The sequence below is a fragment of the Leucoraja erinacea genome, chromosome 1 (assembly GCF_028641065.1).
Source record: "Leucoraja erinacea ecotype New England chromosome 1, Leri_hhj_1, whole genome shotgun sequence".
Lineage (NCBI taxonomy): Eukaryota > Metazoa > Chordata > Chondrichthyes > Rajiformes > Rajidae > Leucoraja > Leucoraja erinaceus.
The window spans coordinates 68257092-68276447 of NC_073377.1; the positions used below are offsets into that span (position 1 = coordinate 68257092).

At 41.5% G+C, this 19356-nt stretch overlaps 1 protein-coding gene across 1 annotated transcript in view; it reads left to right on the plus strand.

The window, feature by feature from the left end:
- Window positions 1–19356, plus strand: part of LOC129697957 (gamma-aminobutyric acid receptor subunit alpha-6-like) — a 36524-nt gene that overhangs the window by 4183 nt on the left and 12985 nt on the right. The gene's annotated exons all lie outside the window — the stretch shown is intronic.

Sequence of the window (19356 nt, forward strand, 5' to 3'; positions counted from 1 at the left end):
TTTACTATTAGGCTGAGCAGAAAATACAAAGATAGAATGTATTCGGAGACAGTAAGACAGATGGGAGAACTGGAAAGGGGGAGGGGATGGATTGCTGCATATTAACATATTTGCCCTATGTGTTGGGCAGCACCAACTTTAACGTGATAAAGTGTCCTTTTATTTCTATTTCACACTTCCTCTGACTGTTACACGTACTCTCAAATGACAAAGGATCTGAAGAAGGGTTTCGGCCCGAAACGTTGCCTAGTTCCTTCGCTCCATAGATGCTGTTGTACCTGCTGAGTTTCTCCAGCATTTTTGTGTACCAAGGATCTTTATTTATTGTGCTCAGCTTGCTTGATTGTGGAAAACAGAAACTTTGAATCGCAGACAGATACAGAATGCGAGAGTAACACAACTCAAGGGTCAGGCACCATCTCTGGGGAAAAGGAGATGCTGCCTATCTCCCTGAGTTACTCCAGCATTTTGAGTCTATCTTCGGTGTAAATCAGCATTTGCAGTTCCTTCCTTCACACTTTGAATCTAATACTTTCCCTGAGTCAGGTGGTGCGTGCTTTCAAGCTTTTGTACTTTCTGCCTGATAGGAGCAGGGAGAAGGAATGACTGGGGTGAGACAAGTCTTTGATTATGTTGGCTGCTTTTCCGAGGCAGCATAAAATATAGATGGAGTCAATGGTGGGCTATTCTGTTACTGACTGGATTTATAAACTTGTTGGGTAAAATTGACCAAAATGAGTTTAATTCTCCTCAGTGGCAGAGACAGCAATGGTCAGAAGGGCAACTACAGTCAAATTAATAAGATGATTCTGAAATGCAAATTCCAACCAGCAACAGTTTGATGTCAGTTTATCTAGTCTTAGATAAGCTTTCAACTATCATAAACAATTAGATAATATTCAACATACGATCCATTGATCTTTGCTGCACAGATTTCCTTTCATCTCTCTTTTTATACCATCAACAGATTTTTATAATTGTCTCAGTTATTTCTTAAGAGTGAGTGAGTCGAGGGATTGCCTGCCTCATAGTTACAGAGATACTGGTTCAGTTCTGACCTGGGGTGATTTCTGTTTGATGTTCACATTTTCTCCCTGTAACTGCGTGGGGTTTCCCCTGAGTGCTCATTCCAAAGAAATGAGTGGGTGTGTCATTGGCCACTGTAAATTATTCCAAATATGTCTTTGGGAAACAACTTTTTTTTTTAACCTTTTAATTCTACTTATTTGATGGAAGAATGGTTCAGTTGGTAGAGTCGCTGCCTCACAGTGCCAGAGACCTGGGTTCGATCTAGATCTTGGGTGCTGCCTATGCGGAGTCTGCGTGGGTATCATCTAGGTGCTCTGGTTTCCTCCCACATCCCAATGACCTGCAGGTTTGTAGATTAATTGGCTTCTGTAATTACCACAAGTGTGTGGGGTGTGAGAAAGTGAGATAATATTGGAAAAAGCAATCCAGTCTGCCCAAGTTTTTTTTGTTGGTATGATTTATCAATTATGCTCAGTCATCTGCAATCTTCTTACTATCCTCCTTCTAACATGGAGATTAGAGCACTTACTGCACTCCCAATACTTCTATGTGAATTTCTTTCATTCAGAGTAACTAAAATGAAAGTGCGGATAGTTACAATCAATTGACCCGACCAGTCTGCATTGACGTTTAGTCCAATCCATGTGCTAATATAATTTCCATTCCACTTTTGTAATCTTTTCTCAGTAATGTTATTAAATGTCCGTCTGCCGGGTTTAATCTATTTGGGAGCTACCTCGTTTTTCAAAGACTTTTTTTGTACATCTGACAAGATAGTACTTTACTGACTGCTTCTTTACCGATACTCTGGAGCAGAATGGATGAATTAAAAATTAAATATTGACTTTTCTAGCAGCTAAGACCATGTATTTGATTTTGGACATTAATTCTGATTACGAAAGAATTGACTGTCTGAAGTATTCTTTGATGAAACCTAAAAGCTATTTTTTAATCAAAATCAATGGATATATTTTTCTTTTTAATTTTTGAACAAAATTGACCAGTGTAGGAAAGTAACTTCTAACAAGTTTCCCTGTTTGAAAATTTACGGTGCTTAAGTGTTAAGCATAGATAAAATGGGATATCTGTTTCCCGTTTTCCCCAGTTTTTGAGGGGTAAACGGATGCTCCATTTACCAACCCCACTCTAAGTGTCTAGCACTGGAAGGCACACATGAGCCTTAGAATTACTTAGAGATACAGCACAGAAACAGGCCTTTCGGCCCACCGAGTCCATGCCGAACAGCGATTACCCCATACATTAGCACTATTCACACAAGGTACAATTTACAGAAGCCAATTAACCTACAAAGTTGTACGTCTTTGCAAATGTGGGAGGAAACCGGAGCACCTGGAGGAAACCCACGTGTTTACATGGAGAAAGTACAAACTCCATACAGGCAGCACCTGAAGTCAGAATCGAACCCCGATCTCTGGCGCTGTAAGGCAGCAACTGTTCTGCCCATCAATAATTTTTCCATCTGAATAGCCATATTCTGATTCTTGTGTAGGAAGGAATTGAGGATAACTTCTTCAACCTTGAGCAGAATCTTCTACCTTGAGCAGAATCTTGAGCTGGATCATTCTGGAGTTGGTCATTATTTGCTCAGGCTTTGTCTAGATTGGGAGGGCTAACCCTGAACCTGGCAGGAATCGGGAAGAGGTGGAGCAGGCTCTGAGCAGCGAGCAGACCTCAGGCGGTGTAGTCTTGCAACCTGAACCCCCTGCTCGTCTTTGACCACTTGCCAGCTGCTAAAGGCTTTTAATGATATTAATCTCTCTGAAAACATAAATAAATAAAATATAATTAGAATAAAGCAAAATAAGCGAAGCAATGCCTGCATTCCATTTTTCCCACCATGGTCAGTGGCTCAATTCAATTGACCCATGACCCATTCATATGACCCTTGACCCATTCAAATGACCCTTATCCCATCCCTTCCTTGTATGAAGCTAGGTGTTGAGTGTGGTGTGGATTGGCTTCTTGCTTAAAATAGGCCAATGGTTTGGTTACACGACCATATTCTCTTTCAAACATTACGCAGGCATCATTGTGAGCAGGAACTTAGCAAAGTCTTATTCATAATATTAACCAAAATGAGCACTGTAATACCGTCTCCATCCTCAGGGATCAATAATTTCTGCCAATAATGGTCACCCCATTCCCCCATCCTCCATCATAATCCCACCATAAACCTATGCACTCAAAATAATATTTTCTGGATTCCCCATCAAAAAGAAACGGTTTGATTTTCATTGTTGGCAGTAATAGCATTACCCTCATAAAATGGATATGCTGAATTGAGGGTTGGCAGTGAGGCATAAAATGTTGATTGGGAGAGAAGTCATGAATGCAATTGAGAACAATAGGGTTTGATTGGAGAACGTGTGGTGGAAATGATTGGAAAAAGAAATGAGGCAGCGATCATGAGAGTGAGGGAGGTGTTAATTGCAGAATAAAGGTGCAAAGATCGGGTGAGTGGAAGGGCTGAGGAGACGGTATGAGGTGGCACAGTGGTAATGTTGCTGCCATACAACGCTAGAGACCCAGGTTCGATCCTGACCATGGGTGCTGTATGTAAGGATCTGTATCTCCCTGTGTCACCATGGCTTCCTCTAGATGCTCTGGTTTCCTCCCACATTTCAAAGACATGCAGGTTTGTGGGTTGATTTGGCTTCTGTAAATGGTAATTTGCCCCTAGTGTGTAGGATACTGCTGGTGTAGGAATCTGGTCAGCACAGACTGGCGGCAGATAGCACAATGGGCTAAGAGTTCGGCTGGCGACCGGAAGGTAGCCGGTTCAAATCCCGCTTGGAGTGCATACTGTCGTTGTGTCCTTGGGCAAGACACTTCACCCACCTTTGCCTGTAATGGAATGTACGGCGGCAGGCGCGGGCACACCGCGACGCCCTGTGTCTCCCTTTCAAGGGAGATGCTAAAAGTGCATTTCGTTGTCTCTGTACTGTACACTGACAATGACAATAAATGGAATCATTTCATTTCATTTTACTTGGTGGGCCAAATGTCCTGTTTTCACATTGTATCTCTAAAGTCTGAAGTCTCAAGAGAGGATGGGGCATGCAGTAGCTCACAACCACCATGGTTGCAAAGTGAGGCTGGAGGATATGAACTTGTTCTCCATGATTCCCATTTACAATTCCCATTTTTTTTTGTTTGAGGAAACTTGTTATTGGTGGCAACCTACACATGACCCACTGTGATCAGATGAGCTGCACATGGATGCAGGCTGCCCAATTGCAACCTGCCTTCAGCACCAATATATTTTGTAAACATAAGCACATAATCAATGGTAGCAGGAGAATGGACCACGCAGCCCCCGGGACTGTTCCCCCATTCAATAAGACCATGGCTGCTCTGTCTTTGGCCTTAACTCCACTTTATTCCCACCTGTTCATAACAAACTGTCTATTCCACTGGCAATAATGTGATTCAGGCATCACAGCTGTTGGGATGGAGAACTCCAAAGAGCCCTGAAGAACTGAGAGAAAAGATTCATCCTCATCATAGCCCATTGTTGTGAAATATATTCCATGCTTTAGATTTTCCCAGTGAGGGGGAAGATCCTCAATTTGGGATGAAGGGGTGGTATGAAAAATGCTTCATTTCACTTTGTTCAATATGCAAAGAGTCTATTCCAGGTTTATGTCTCATCTGATACCTGTGCAAAAATGGCAGTACTCTCATCTCACTTGCCTCCCACGATTTTGGCACAGCATTGTTTATTTGCTGAGTCTTTTTATGAAATTAATTAGCTCAGAAATTGAAAAAAATAGTTAATGCAACCCTCTGGAGTTGAAGAAGGGTCCCAACCCCCAAACAACACCCATCAATGTTTTCCAGACATGCTGCCTAACCTGCTGAGTTACTCCAACACTCTCTGCTTTTCTTTGTTAACCAGTCTGCAGTTACGTGCGTCGCTATCTAAATTGTCAATTTGCTTTGGCAAATCAACATGGCTTGTTAGATATGCATTGATCTTGCATTGAGTCATGTTTCAAGACAAAGGTATACTTGGTAGCAAAAAATATCACATGTTTCTAAACCTAGATATCTGCCAGAAAGCTGATTTAATAGCAGGGTTGGTAATTCATATTCAGATTCAATTTTAATTGTCATTGTCAGTGTACAGTACAGAGACAACGAAATGTCATATATACCATTCCAACAAAGAAATATGTTCACTACTTAATTTCCTCTGAAACAGGATTTTGATTTTATCATCTTTCATTTAATGATATGAAAGGAATTAGTTTTAAAGCATTGACATTAAAACCCCAGTGAAAATAATCCATAAGGATGCATTACTCAACACGATGACTGAAAATGGAGATCAGTTGGACTTCCAAGTTTATTTTGCTCTATGTTTGATTAGAACAAAGGTAATTTACTGAGAACAGCTCAGGATTTGTGCTCCCAATTTTCTGAACAAAAATGTATATTTTTTGATTATTTCAACATTATTTTACATCTTTCTGTAAATCACTGAAAACATGTTATAAAAAAAAAAATCTGAAATTTGAGATAAAATCGATTTTGATTTATTTTCTGAACTACAGGATGGGAGAAAATATTAATATTTTTCTAGATAAATCAGAATTCATATAATTTGAAACATCTTACCTCTGGGGAATCGCAGACCCAATTAAAAAGAAGCTTTTCATCTTCATGTGAGAATTTATATCTAACGGCGTATAGCAGTAGCAGATCAGAACAAATGTATCATGGAAATGGATTGGTTATAATAAATATTCAGGCAGCTCCACATTGACAGCCTGTTGGGATAATTTTCTGGCTTTTTGCCTGTTGCAATGTTGCAAACTAATACCGGATGTTCTCTGTTCGCTATTGCTTGAGAACTTGTAAATGTGTTGGGACAAAAAAAACAGGATTTTGCTGGCAGAGGCTGAAATGGAGAAAACTGGGAGAAGGCAGGAGAAAGGGGTTAGAATGAAGAGATAGATCAGGCATTATTGAATAGCGTAGACTTGATGGGCCGAATGGCCTAATTCTATTATCACTTATGAAATCCCAGAAAAATTGGATTAATTTTATGATCATAGCTAGTATAAAAAGACAACCTTATTACTGTGCCATGCTCTGTCTATCAGATTACACCATTTAATATATAGATGCATATAACAGCTAGTCCAAACTAAATTTCAATTATTAAAACAAAGTAAGCATAATAAAATATCTTCAATATTAAATTATTAGAATAACAACAATGTAAACATAAAGAACGGAAGAAAATAAATATTAAAGTTGAAGATAAAGTTGAAATGAAAAGAGATTTCCTTGATGATTTCAAAATGTTTTCATGAAAGGCCTTATAGAGATGTCTATCTCTTTGCATTATTAGAACCTGTAACATTGTATGTGTGTGACAAAAGGGCACAATGGACTGCTAATGGGATGGAAGCATACATTTAGCAAACAAGGAAAGTGGAATAAACAGCTTCATTGATGCATTGTTATTTAATTCTAGAAATTGCAGCTAAATTGAAAATAAAATAGAAGGCAAGATTCAATAAAAAAATAGGTGCAGGAGCAGGCCATTCGGCCCATCGAGCCAGCACCGCCATTCACTGTGATCATGGCTGATCATCCATATTCAGTACCCCGTTCCTGCCTTCTCAGCATATCCCCTGACTCCGCTATCTTTAAGAGCTTTATCTAACTCTCTCTTGAAAGCATCCAGAGCATTGGCCCCCACTGCCTTCTGAGAGAGAATTCCACAGATTCACAACTCTCTGAATAAAAATGTTTTTCCTCATCTCCGTTTTAAATGACCTACACCTTATTCTTAAACTGTGGCCCCTGGTTCTGGACTCCCCCAACATCGGGAACATGTTTCCTGCCTCTAGCGTGTCCAATTCCTTAATAATCTTATGCGTTTCAATAAGAATCCCTCTCATCCTTCTAAATTCCAGAGTATACAAGCCCAGCCGCTCCATTGTATCAACATACGACCGTCCTGTCATCCCGGGAATTAACCTCGTGAGCCTACGCTGCACTCCCTCAAAAGCAAGAAAGTCCTTCCTCAAATTTGGAGACCAAAACTGCACACAATACTCCAGGTGTGGTTTCACCCGGGCCATGTACAACTGCAGAAGGACCTCTTTGCTCCTATACTCAACTCCTCTCGTTATAAAGGCCAACATGTCATTAGCTTTCTTCACTGCCTGCTGTACCTGCATGCTTACTTTCAGTGACTGACCAACAAGGACCCCCAGATCTCTTTGTACTTCCCCTTTTCCTAACTTGACACCATTCAGGGAATAATCTGCCTTCCTGTTTTTGCCACCAAAGTGGATAACCTCACATTTATCCACATTAAACTGCATCTGCCATGCATCCGCCCACTCACCCAACCTGTCCAAGTCACACTGCATCCTCATAGCATCCTCCTCACAGTTCACACTGCCTCCCAGCGTTGTGTCATCAGCAAATTTGCTGATGTTCCTTCAAATCCCTTCATCTAAATCATTGATGTATATTGTAAATAGCAGCGGTCCCAGCACCAAGCCTTGCGGTACCACTCAAGTCACTGCCTGCCATTCTGAAAGAGACCCGTTAATCTCTACTCTTTGTTTCCTGTCTGCCAACCAATTTTCTATCCATGTCAGAACCATACCCCCAATACCATGTGCCTCAGTCCATTCCTTCAATCCATCCCGCCTGCAGATGTATTAAATGGTCATCTGCTTTATTCTGAAGGTAATAAATCTGGCATGCCTTAAACGTAGATTTGGTATAATCCCTACAAATAGGTATATACTTAAAGTGCTAATAGTTTAATTACATTGGGTATATTAAAAAATATAATCTAATTTTAAACTACGAATGGTCTAATTTATAATTGTTAAAGGTAACTTTTTAAAATATATGGCTAGTTCCACCGATGCACATAGATTAAGAAAATATGTGCAAAAGTTTTCAAGACTGGGATATTTTGTGTATGCTTGATGATTTATGTGATGAAGTCACAAAATATTTAATTTTTACGCTCATTATTTTTTGTTTCTCACCCTGGAGAGCTAGAAATAATGAGCATAAAATTGGTTGTTGGAATTACCTTCCAACACAATTTCAATATATACAGTAGCAATGTTACAACATTTTGAAATTTAAAAAATCATGTCTGCAATTTATTCCATCAGATAAATCTTAAAAAGAAGTTTAATTTGACACCTAATTCACTTTCATGTCTTCAGTGTTAAAAAAAGTTATGGCCATTTTCATACTCGGAAATTAGCAACTTGTTCCCTATTGCTTTTCCATTGACTTAACACAAAATCTATGATCGAGGACAGTCAAAAGCCCATAACTTTCTTAACAAACAAGAGAACTGAATGGCATTTTCAGTTATTATAGATTGAAGCATTCTAAAACAAATATAAAACATCTTACTTGGATGACCTGAAATTAAAGCATATAGTTAGTTAATTACCTAATTGTAGTTTATTATAAAATTGACCGTTGTGACGGAAATAGTAATAAACACCCAGACTGCCTTGAAAATTCAAAAAATTAATATTCTCAAGATCAGAACTTTAATATTATTTTATTATATGCTGTAAATCCGTAACAGGTAAATAAATTACAATTTCTAGCAATAGACCAAGTCTTTATGGAGAAGATCAGTTGCTAGTTGGTACATTGGCATATCATAATCAGTAGCATCATCATACTCCTCAGATTGTAACCAATAACCACCTCTGTACACCTTGTTTTTCCTCAACTTTTCAATTTTGGCATTGTAAACTACAAGTTTTTGCTCTTCAAACCACACATGACATGCCTTTCTGCCCATTACGTTCCCATTAAGCATGTCCTGTAGATTCAATTTCTTAAGAAAAGGATATATATTTTAAATAGCCTAAGTATCCAAATAACAAACTAATCCCATTCACACAAGAATTCACAATATAACATGATTTTTTTAATTTCACTGTCATGAATTTATATGCCAGATGGAAGGAATTTAATGTTTAATTCCCATAAATTAATCTAGAAACATCCACAATACAATTAAAATTATTATTTTTTTGCACAATACATGGGACTAAAAGTGGTATTTAGTATAAAAATATTGACCATGGGTAGACAATAACACTAAATATAGACGATTAGATGCTCTTATGACATGATTGTCCAAAGAAAAGAGCATTTAAATCATCTTGCGAGTGGGTTTTTCTGGAGCGTGATCGATTGGAACGTTGCATTTGCGTTGAATTTGAACCCCATATCGGCTGGAAAAACACCGCCGGTTCGTATGGGGTCCAAATCACACTTTTTGCAACGTAAAATTTGATTAGAGCCATCCCGAGAAACAAGTTTATATGTAAAATAGACGACTTACATTCTGTTTTGTGCCATTCATGTGATCCGTCCCATAGTAGGCGTTGAGGGCATTAGAAGTCACTTTTTATTTTAATGTAATGATTTAATTGTCTCGCAATTAAATAAATAAAAGAATCGGGAACGGAAGTCCGATCGATTGTTCTTCAGCAGCTGGCAGCCCGAGGAAGTCCGCCTCTGATAAGCAGGAGAAAACGGCATTTTACTCCCGCCCCACCCCCTCAAAGGCCCCAAAGTCGCGCACATGGCCAGTGGCAGAACTGCAGTGCCGCTGAAGGCAAGTTTTGTAATCGCTATATACAGAGCATTTAATTATCAGATGAATTCAATTATTTCATTGTCTGAAGTATTTACCAACACGCTTGTTGGAGTTTTCTACTTTTATTCCAAAGGGAAAAGAGATCTAGGATTCCATCTATCTTCGATCCTGATCCGTTTACAATATTGAAGCAAGTGAGATTTACTTGGATTGTGGGAATGTTGGCCTAACTAATCAAATTTTAACGATTAGCATTGTAGTACCTTGATGCCGTATTTTTGATTACTTGGATCAAGAAGGGTGAATATAACTAAAAAAAATCTGAGAATTAACAGGACTGTTATTTTACTTGAGAATTGTTGCAACGCTGCACCTTACCAAAGGCCACTGAATATTTACTAAACACTCATAAACAAACTAAAAATAGCTGTCAAAGGTATATAACATTTTCAACACATGCTTGATGGTCATCATCATGTATCACATGAAGCATGGTGGTCACATTTTAAATGTGGAAATCTCAATCTAATTCCAAAATTAGGTCCTGGATCCTGGATACCACAGGGAGCCAATTAAGGGAGCATAATACTGGGGTGATATATTCCCTTTTCTTGGTATTTGTTGAAAGCCGGGCTGCGGCATTTTGTATGAGCAGTAACTTGTTGGTGGATTTTGAAGGCAGACTGGTAAATAAGGCATTATAATAATCAAGTCTGCTTGATATCTTCTTCTTCTTGCATATGGCGCGCACAGCCTAAAGTTGTGGGACAACTTGTTCTATTTGATCTTATTTGATTGTGCATGCAAGGTTGATTGCGTTCGTTGAAACAGGGCAGACCACATGAAGGATGCAATCTCCCACCCCATGCACGTATGAAAGTACGTATGAGTTTTTTACAATCATTATTCAGGGAATGGGGGTTCCCCTCCTACACCATATATGAGGCTCGCACCAGGGTCTCTTCCATACCCCGCAACACTGCTCTCTCTCTCCCCATCCCCCCACTCGCAACAAGGGCAGAGTCCCCCTAGTCTTCACCTTTCACCCCACCAGCCGTCACATACAAAAAGTAATCCTCCGTCAGTTTCGCCACCTCCGACGTGACCCCACCACTCGCCACATCTTCCCATCTCCCCCCATATCTGCCTTCCGCAAAGACCGCTCCCTCCATAACTCCCTTGTCAATTCTTCCCTCCCCTCTCGTACCACCCCCTCCCCGGGCACTTTCCGTTGCAACCGCAAGAGATGCAACACTTGTCCCTTTACCTCCCCCCTCGACTCCGTTCAAGGACCCAAGCAATCGTTCCAGGTGTGACAGAGGTTTACCTGCATCTCCTCCAACCTCATCTATTGCATCTGCTGCTCTAGATGTCAGCAGATCTATATCGGTGAGACCAAGCGCAGGTTGGGCGATCGTTTCGCCGAACACCTCCGCTCGGTCCGCAATAACCAAGCTGACCTCCTGGTTGCTCAGCACTTCAACTCCCCCTCCCACTCCATCTCCAACCTCTCTGTCCTGGGTCTCCTCCATGGCCACAGCGAGCAGCACCGGAAATTGGAGGAACAGCACCTCATATTCCGTTTGGGGAGTCTGCATCCTGGGGGCATGAACATCGAATTCTCCCAATTTTGTTAGTCCTTGCTGTCTCCTCCTCTTCCTCAGTCCCCCTGCTGTTTCTTCCCATCCCCCAGCCTTTGGGCTCCCCCTCCTTTTTCCTTTCTTGTCCCCGCCCCCCCCACCCCCGATCAGTCTGAAGAAGGGTTTCGGCCCGAAACGTTGCCTATTTCCTTCGTTCCATAGATGCTGCTGCATCCGCTGCGTTTCTCCAGCTTTTTTGTGTATCTTCGATTTTCCAGCATCTGCAGTTCCTTCTTAAACACTGAAAGTAAGCATGCTGGTACAGAAGGCAGTTAAAAAAACTAATGGCAGGTTGACCTTTATAACAAGAGGAATTGAGTTTAGGAGCAAAGAGGTCCTTCTGCAGTTGTACATGGCCCTGGTCAGACCACACCTGGAGTATTGTGTGCAGTTTTGGTCTCCTACTTTGAGGAAGGACATTCTTGCTTTTGAGGGAGTGCAGCGTAGGTTCACCTGGTTAATTCCCAGGATGGCGGGACTGTCATATGATGAAAGAATGGAGCGACTGGGCTTGTATTCACTGGAATCTAGAGGGATGGGAGGGGATCGTATGGAAACATATAAAATTAATAAGGGATTGGACACGCTAGAGGCAGGAAACATGTTCCTGATGTTGGGGGAGTCCAGAGCCAGAGGCCACAGTTTAAGAATAAGGGGTAGGCCATTCAGAACTGAGATGAGGAAATAATTTTTTACGCAGAGAGTTGGGAATTTGTGGAATTCTCTGCCTCAGAAGGCAATGCAGGCCGATTCACTAGATGCTTTCAAAAGAGAGTCAGATCGAGCTCTTAGGGTTTACGAAATCAAGGGATATGGGGAGAAGACAGGAACGGGGTACTGATTGTGGATGATCATCCATGATCACATCGAATGGCGGCTGGCCCGAAGGGCCGAATGGCCTACTCCTGCACCTATTGTCTATGTATCTATGTATCTATGAATTCTATATGTATTTCCCTTTCTTAGTTTCTCCTGTACCTGATGTAACGCTGATTCCTTCCCTTTAACTCTCCCTGCTTTTCAGTGTTGTCTTTATCTATGTCTTGGTGTTTGATTCTCATTGGTGTAGCCAAGCACTGTTTCCTGTGCACACAGGGACCATGTACACTCGAGCCTTCACTGCACCACTATCAACACACTTTCAATGAACAAAGTCATTCTGAGCTGAGGGCGGAGGGGCACTGGATGAGGGAATTGTTGGCTTTGTGGCCAAATTTGCAGATGATACAAAGATAGGTGGAGGGGCAGGTCGTGTAGCGGAGGCAGGGAGGGCTGCAGAAGGACTGGGACAGGTTGGGAGAGTGGGCAAAGAAGAGCCAAATGGACCACATTGTAACAAAGTATATGGTCGTGCACTTTGGAAGAAGGAATAAAGGTGCAGACTATTTTTTAATTATGGAGAGGATTCCAAAATTGGAGTGCAATGGGATTTGGGAGTGCTCATGCAGGATTCCCAAAAGGTTAATTTGCAGCTTGAATCAATGGCAAGGACAACAGATGCAATGTTAGCATTCACTTTGAGGGGACTAGAATGTAAAAGCAGGGATGTAATGCTGAGGCTTTATCAGGCACTAGTGAGGCCATATTTTAAATATTGTGAGTAGTTTTGGGTCCCATATCTGAGAAGGGTGTGCTGGCTTTGGAAGAGGCTTATGATAATTATCCCAGGGATGATTGGGTTAATGTATGAGGAGCGTTTGAAGACTCTGGGCCTTTCCTTGCTGTGGTTTAGAAGGATGAGGGGGATCTCATTGAAACCTATTGATTAATGAAAGACCTGGATGGAGTGGACATGGAAAAATATGTTTGGAGTGATGGGAGAGTCTAGAACCAGAGGGCACAGCCTCAGAGAAAACGGACATAGCTTCAAAATGGAGATGAGGAGGAATTTCTTTAGCCAGAGAGTGGTGAAACTGTGTAATTCATTGCCACAGATGACTGTGGAGGCCAAGATATTGTGTCTGTTTAATGCAGAGATGGATCAGTTCTTGATTTGGAAGGGTGTCAAAGTTTACAGGGAGAAGGCAGGAGAATGGTATTGAGAGAGAAAAATAGATCGGCCGTAATTCTGCTCCTATGTCTTATGGTCTTATGGCAAGTCAAATTAATCCCACGTTTCTAGTGTACCTAGGTGGAATGTGAGGTGCCGTTCCTCAAGCTTACCTTTGGTCTCATCCAGGCAAAGATTCACAAGCACCTTTTCCAATCTGGATCATGCATTTGATGCTTTCAGTGTTGTATCCTCTACATCAGTGAGACCAAGTGTAGACTGGGTGACAGTCTTGGCGCACACATGCTCTGTCCATAATCACCATCCTGTGCTCCCGGTTGCGGGTCATTTCAATTCCCTCCCCCATTCTCATATGACTTTCATATGAAGAAAGACTGGATAGACTCGGCTTGTACTCGCTAGAATTTAGAACATTGAGGGGGGAATCTTATAGAAACTTACAAAATTCTTAAGGGGTTGGACAGGCTAGATGCAGGACGATTGTTCCCGATGTTGGGGAAGTCCAGAACAAGGGGTCACAGTTTAAGGATAAGGGGGAAATCTTTTAGGACCGAGATGAGAAAAACATTTTTCACACAGAGAGTGGTGAATCTCTGGAATTCTCTGCCACAGAAGGCAGTTGAGGCCAGTTCATTGGCTATATTTAAGAGGGAGTTAGATGTAGCCCTTGTGGCTAAAGGGATCAGGGGGTATGGAGAGAAGGCAGGTACAGGATACTGAGTTGGATGATCAGCCATAATAATATTGAATAGCGGTGCAGGCTCGAAGGGCCGAATGGCCTATTCCTGCACCTATTTTCTATGTTTCTATGTGTCTCACACTGTCCCCTCTGTCACTGGCAACCTGCACCATGTGAGTTCCTTGCTCTCTCCTTCAGATCCATCCAGCTTCTCCCACCTTTTTTTTTCCAATCCAAATTTTCCATCTAGTTCTTTAACTAAAGAGTATTTTAATATTTATTTCTATCTTTAGTTTTATGTTCAATCGCCTTGTGAATTGATCGGTTGTAAAACTGGTGCTTAAATAAAACAGGGTGGAACTCAACTTGCAGTGAGACTAAAAATAATTCTTAAAGAGGGTGAACAGAAACTAAAAATTGCAAGCCAGGTTTGGCACACGGAGTCTTGAATTTGAATACTGTGAATGATTTCAGCAGATAATTACTTCACCCACAATTTATGAATCCATTCAGTCTCATGTGTTTATTTTATGTGCCCAAGCTATTATTGTCAAAGCAACCTGACCTTTCTTGTTTGCCTACCCGTATATCCCTCAGTCAGATTTCATGGAAGATGCTACGATGTAATCAGTTTTCATTTAAATGTCGTCTAGTCTGCCATGCAGCTATTGAATGGATAGTTATTAATTCAACATGTTGATGTTGAATTAGATTGAGTTTGGAAAAGTTATAGCCATAAGTCTATCAGGAAGTCTAACAGCTATTTTTTCCCCCTTTGGGTATGAAAAAAAAAGTGAAGGTGTGGCGGCTCCCAAGGGTCGTGCCATCATACTGTCGAACCCCTCGGCACGGGAGTGGTTCAGTCCGGAGGCGGCCCTTAGCCAGAGGGTTTAAAGGCAGGGGTTTGGGTGCCATCTTTCTCTTGTTTGGTCTTCTCTACAACCGGGAGGAACATAATAAAAGGTGCCTCTCAAAACACTGGACTTTGTGCTTCCTTTTGAGACCCACACACTACAAAGGTTCACTTTTGCTGTCATTGTCAATTATTTCCATTTGTTTGCAATCTTCAGTATGGACGTTTAGAGGTAGAGCATGAATGTAGCACATTATCGTGATGAAGAACGTGCCCCCTAAACAGACAATAGATGATAGACACAAAATGTTGGAGTAACTCAGCGAGACAGGCAGCATCTCCGGATAGAAGGAAATGGGTGACATTTTAGTTCAAGACCGTTCTTCAGAATGAGAGTAAGAGGAGAGGGGGAGACACAGAGATAGGGAAGGATGTGAAACCGAGAGATCAAAGGGGATGAAGCTCAAGGAAAATGTAGAATAGATTATTGTTAGCTAGGGGAAGGTGACAATGAAGCATACAAAAATAAAATGTAATCAGAGGACAGTCAGACTACTCAGAGAACTCGGATGGGGGAGGGATGGAGAGAGAGGGAAACCAAGGATTACTTGGAGAAGTGAATATTCATACCGCTGGGTCAAAGCTGCCCAAGCAAAATATGAGGTGCTGTAACTCCAATTTGCATTGAAAGCACCACTCCTTTCAATTTTGTCTCATTACTCAGTAGCACATTAGCTCTTGGCTTTAATATTTGTACATTGCACAGGAGTGGGTCTGGTTACAATGCCGCTGTGTTCAAACTGGTTAATTGATTTGCTTGTTAAATCATTCTGCAAACCGCTTATACACCATTCAAAAGCAATGATTTGGGTTTGAAGAATGTAGAAACAAGTAACTGCAGATGCTGGTTTACGAAAAAGGACACAACGTGCCGGAGTAACTCAGCGGGTCAGGCAACATCTCTGAAGAACATGGACAGGTGATGTTTTAGGTTTGGACCCTCCCCCAGCTGGGGGTTTAAATTTGACAATGCGCACATTATCGAGATATTAACAATATAGTGCCTTTACCCATCCAAAATGGGATGTTGAGGCTGAAGAAATCAGAAAGACCCAATGATTATGCCTCTTTGTAGTGTTTCCCTATCAAAAAACTCAAAATGTAACACGGCCTACTTAAGGGCCTGTCCCACTTTCTCGAGTTATTCACAAATTCTCCTGAGTTTTCCCCTCGATTCAAACTCACAAAATGTTCTTAACGGGTCCGTAGGACGTAGGCATCCATAGATATATCGTAGCGGCTCGTTATGCCAGCGATAGGTACTCGGGGCATCCTCCTGACTATTTTTTTACTCGTGGACATTTTCTATCGTTATGAACATTCTGCGAGCTTGAATCAAGGGGAAAACTCGGGAGAATTTGTGAATAACTCAGGAAAGTGGGACAGGCCCTTTAGTATTTCATTAAACGATTACCAGACTCAAACAAAGCCAGCAAAGTATATCGAATTGTTCAGCTTCTGCAGCAGAAATTCAGGTAATTGAAGTGGAGGAGAAAGACACATCTATCATGGGGAGCTTTTTGAGCTGGCCAACCTCTTGGGTTCATGTGCGGCATCACGCAAACTGGTGCAAAAGCACTTTAGTACTTTAGTTTTTAGACTTAAAGAGATAAAGCGTGGAAACAGGTCCTTCGGCCACTGAGACCTCGCTGACCAGTGATAGTCCCGTGGTAGTGCAGCACTACCCTACACATAAGGGACAATTTACAATTTCACCAAAGCCAATTAACCTACAAACCTGTATGTCTTTGCTGTGTGAGAGGAAACCTGAGAAAACCCACTTTCCAAAGATGCGGAGCTTTGTAGGTTAATTGGCTTCTCCAAATTGTGGGATAGAACTAGTGTAAGCGTGATTGCTGGTCGGCCTAGACTAGGTGAGCTGAAGGATCTGTTTTCACGCGGTATCCCTAAACTAAACTGAATTACACTAAACTAAAATAAACTAAACTGAACTGAACTTAAGAAAATGAAACTTAACTAAACTAAACTAAACTATACCTCTGTTCCGGGTTCATTCCTGACTTCCAGTGCTTCCTCTGTGGATTTTGCACACTCTCCCTGAGATCTTGTGGGTTTCTTTACCCACATCCTAAATATGTACAGTTTGGAAGGTTAATTGGACACTGGAAATTGCCCGAGTGTAGGTTTAGTTTAGTTTAGTTTTGAGATACAGCGCTGAAACAGGCTCTTCGGCCCACCGTGTCCACGCCGACCAGCAATCCCCGCACATTAACACTATCTTACATGCACCAGGGACAATTTACATTTATACCAAGCCAATTAACCTACAAACCTATACGTCTTTGGACAGTGGGAGGAAAACGAAGATCTCGGAGAAAACCCACGCAGGCCATGGGGAGAACGTACGAACAGACAGCACCCGTAGTCAGGATCGGAACTGGGTCTCTGGCGCTGTAAACGTTGTAAGGCAACAATTCTACCGCTGTGCCACCGTGCTGCCCACTAGGTGAATTATAGAATCTTGGGGGAGCTAGGAGAATGTGGGGAAGGTAAAAAGGTGAAGGTAGGATTAGTGTAAAAAATGAATGTTTGATAAACAATACGCACACAGAGAACCAAAGGGCCTGTTTCTATGCTGCATCTCTCTGTATTACTCTGTAAGTTATTTTAGTTTGAATGGCTGAATGCCAGTTGCACAAAACCATTGGCCCCAACAGCAGGATTCAGCCTGCATTGTAGCTCATCCTTGTTTATTTGCCACATTTTGTTAACTTCTCACTGTGGCCTATTTAATCATCATGACACATTTCCTGAAGCCTAGATTTTCTTCCCACTCTCTTTGTACCATCTATAAATAAAAAAAAGTCACAATGCTTTGCTGAAATTATACTTTTGTTTTTGTAGTAGTAAATAAGGCGTATTTTTTTCAATTGCTCTTTAGGTTCTTGGTGGATTTGTATAGGATAGGGAGCATACTGATTCTTTCTTTTTTGGATTGTAGTGTTAGTCATCAGCTATGGTGTTTTAAGCAAATAAGATTTCTGGAATTTGAGAGAAGGCACTGTATGGTGCATTGCATTGGAGAATGTCAGTTCATCTCAGTGGCCTGGGTTTAACTCCGTTCCAGGCTAATATAAGATAACTTGCCGTTGCCTGTAGGTATGTGCGTAAGCTAAGTTTGTACATCATTATTTTGGAGAAATCTTTTCCAGTTTAGCAAAGCACTGGCAGTTTTATTCAGAGAGGCAATCAGGGAGCTTCATCCTGTAGGTTGACTGTTCTGCATTTGACCTTAAAGTGCTTAATGCTGACAGTGAATGCCTGGATTGGAGAGCATTCTATTTCCTTCCATGTCAGAGAATCGTGCTGCAAAGTAGAGGATGGTCAATGCAATTGACTCTTGTGATAAAAGGTGAATGAGAATGATTCTGTAGTGCACATTTCCAGACAAAGTTAAAGGTCTTGTGCAACAAACATTGCTCAGCCGCACAGATTTGTTGTCTTCTCGCAACGGCAGGACATGTGAAGCAAAGGCCTTGAATGACATGTGAAGCAAAGACCTTGAATTACATGAAACTTTCCTGGCAAAGTATCCACAAACAAAACGCCCACAGAAAACTTCGCTTTAGAGAAACAGCAATTTCAGGCAAAACAAGTTATCTCCATTTGTGGACTTCAATAAAGACAGTGATGATAGATACTGTTTGTGATTGTTTCCTGCCCGGTCTATCTCTGTTCAATGGATTCAGACAGAATATTTAATTTGAGCAAGTCAGACGCAAAGGGCGGTGGGAATATAGAATGAAATGCCAGAGGCGGTAGTTGAGGCAGGTAGCATAAGAACATTTAAAATACATTTTAACAGGTAAATGGATAGGAAAGGTTTAGAGGGATAGAAACATAGAAAATAGGTGCAGGAGTAGGCCATTCGACCCTTCGAGCTTGCACCGCCATTCAATATGATCATGGCTGATCATCCAACTCAGTTTCCTGTACCTGCCTTCTCTGATCCCTTTAGCCACAAGGGCCACATCTAACTCCCTCTTAAATATAACCAATGGACTGGCCTCAACTACCTTCTGTGGCAGAGAATTCCACAGATTCACCACTCTGTGTGTAAAAAATGATTTTCTAATCAGGGTCCTAAAAGATTTCCCCCTTATCTTTAAGCTGTGACCCACTTGTTCTGGACTTCCCCAACATTGGGACCAATCTTCCTGCATCTAGCCTGTCCAACCCCTTAAGAATTTTGTAAGTTTCTATAAGATCCCTCCCTCAGTCTTCTAAATTCTAGCGAGTACAAGCCAAGTCTATCCAGTCTTTCTTCATATGAAAGTCCTGCCATCCCAGGAATCAGTCTGGTGAACCTTCTCTGTACTCCCTCTAAGGGAAGAATGTGGGTCAAACATGGACAGGTGGGACTAGTGTACATGGGGCACCTTTGTTGGCATGGGCAAGGTGGGACTAGTGTACATGGGGCAT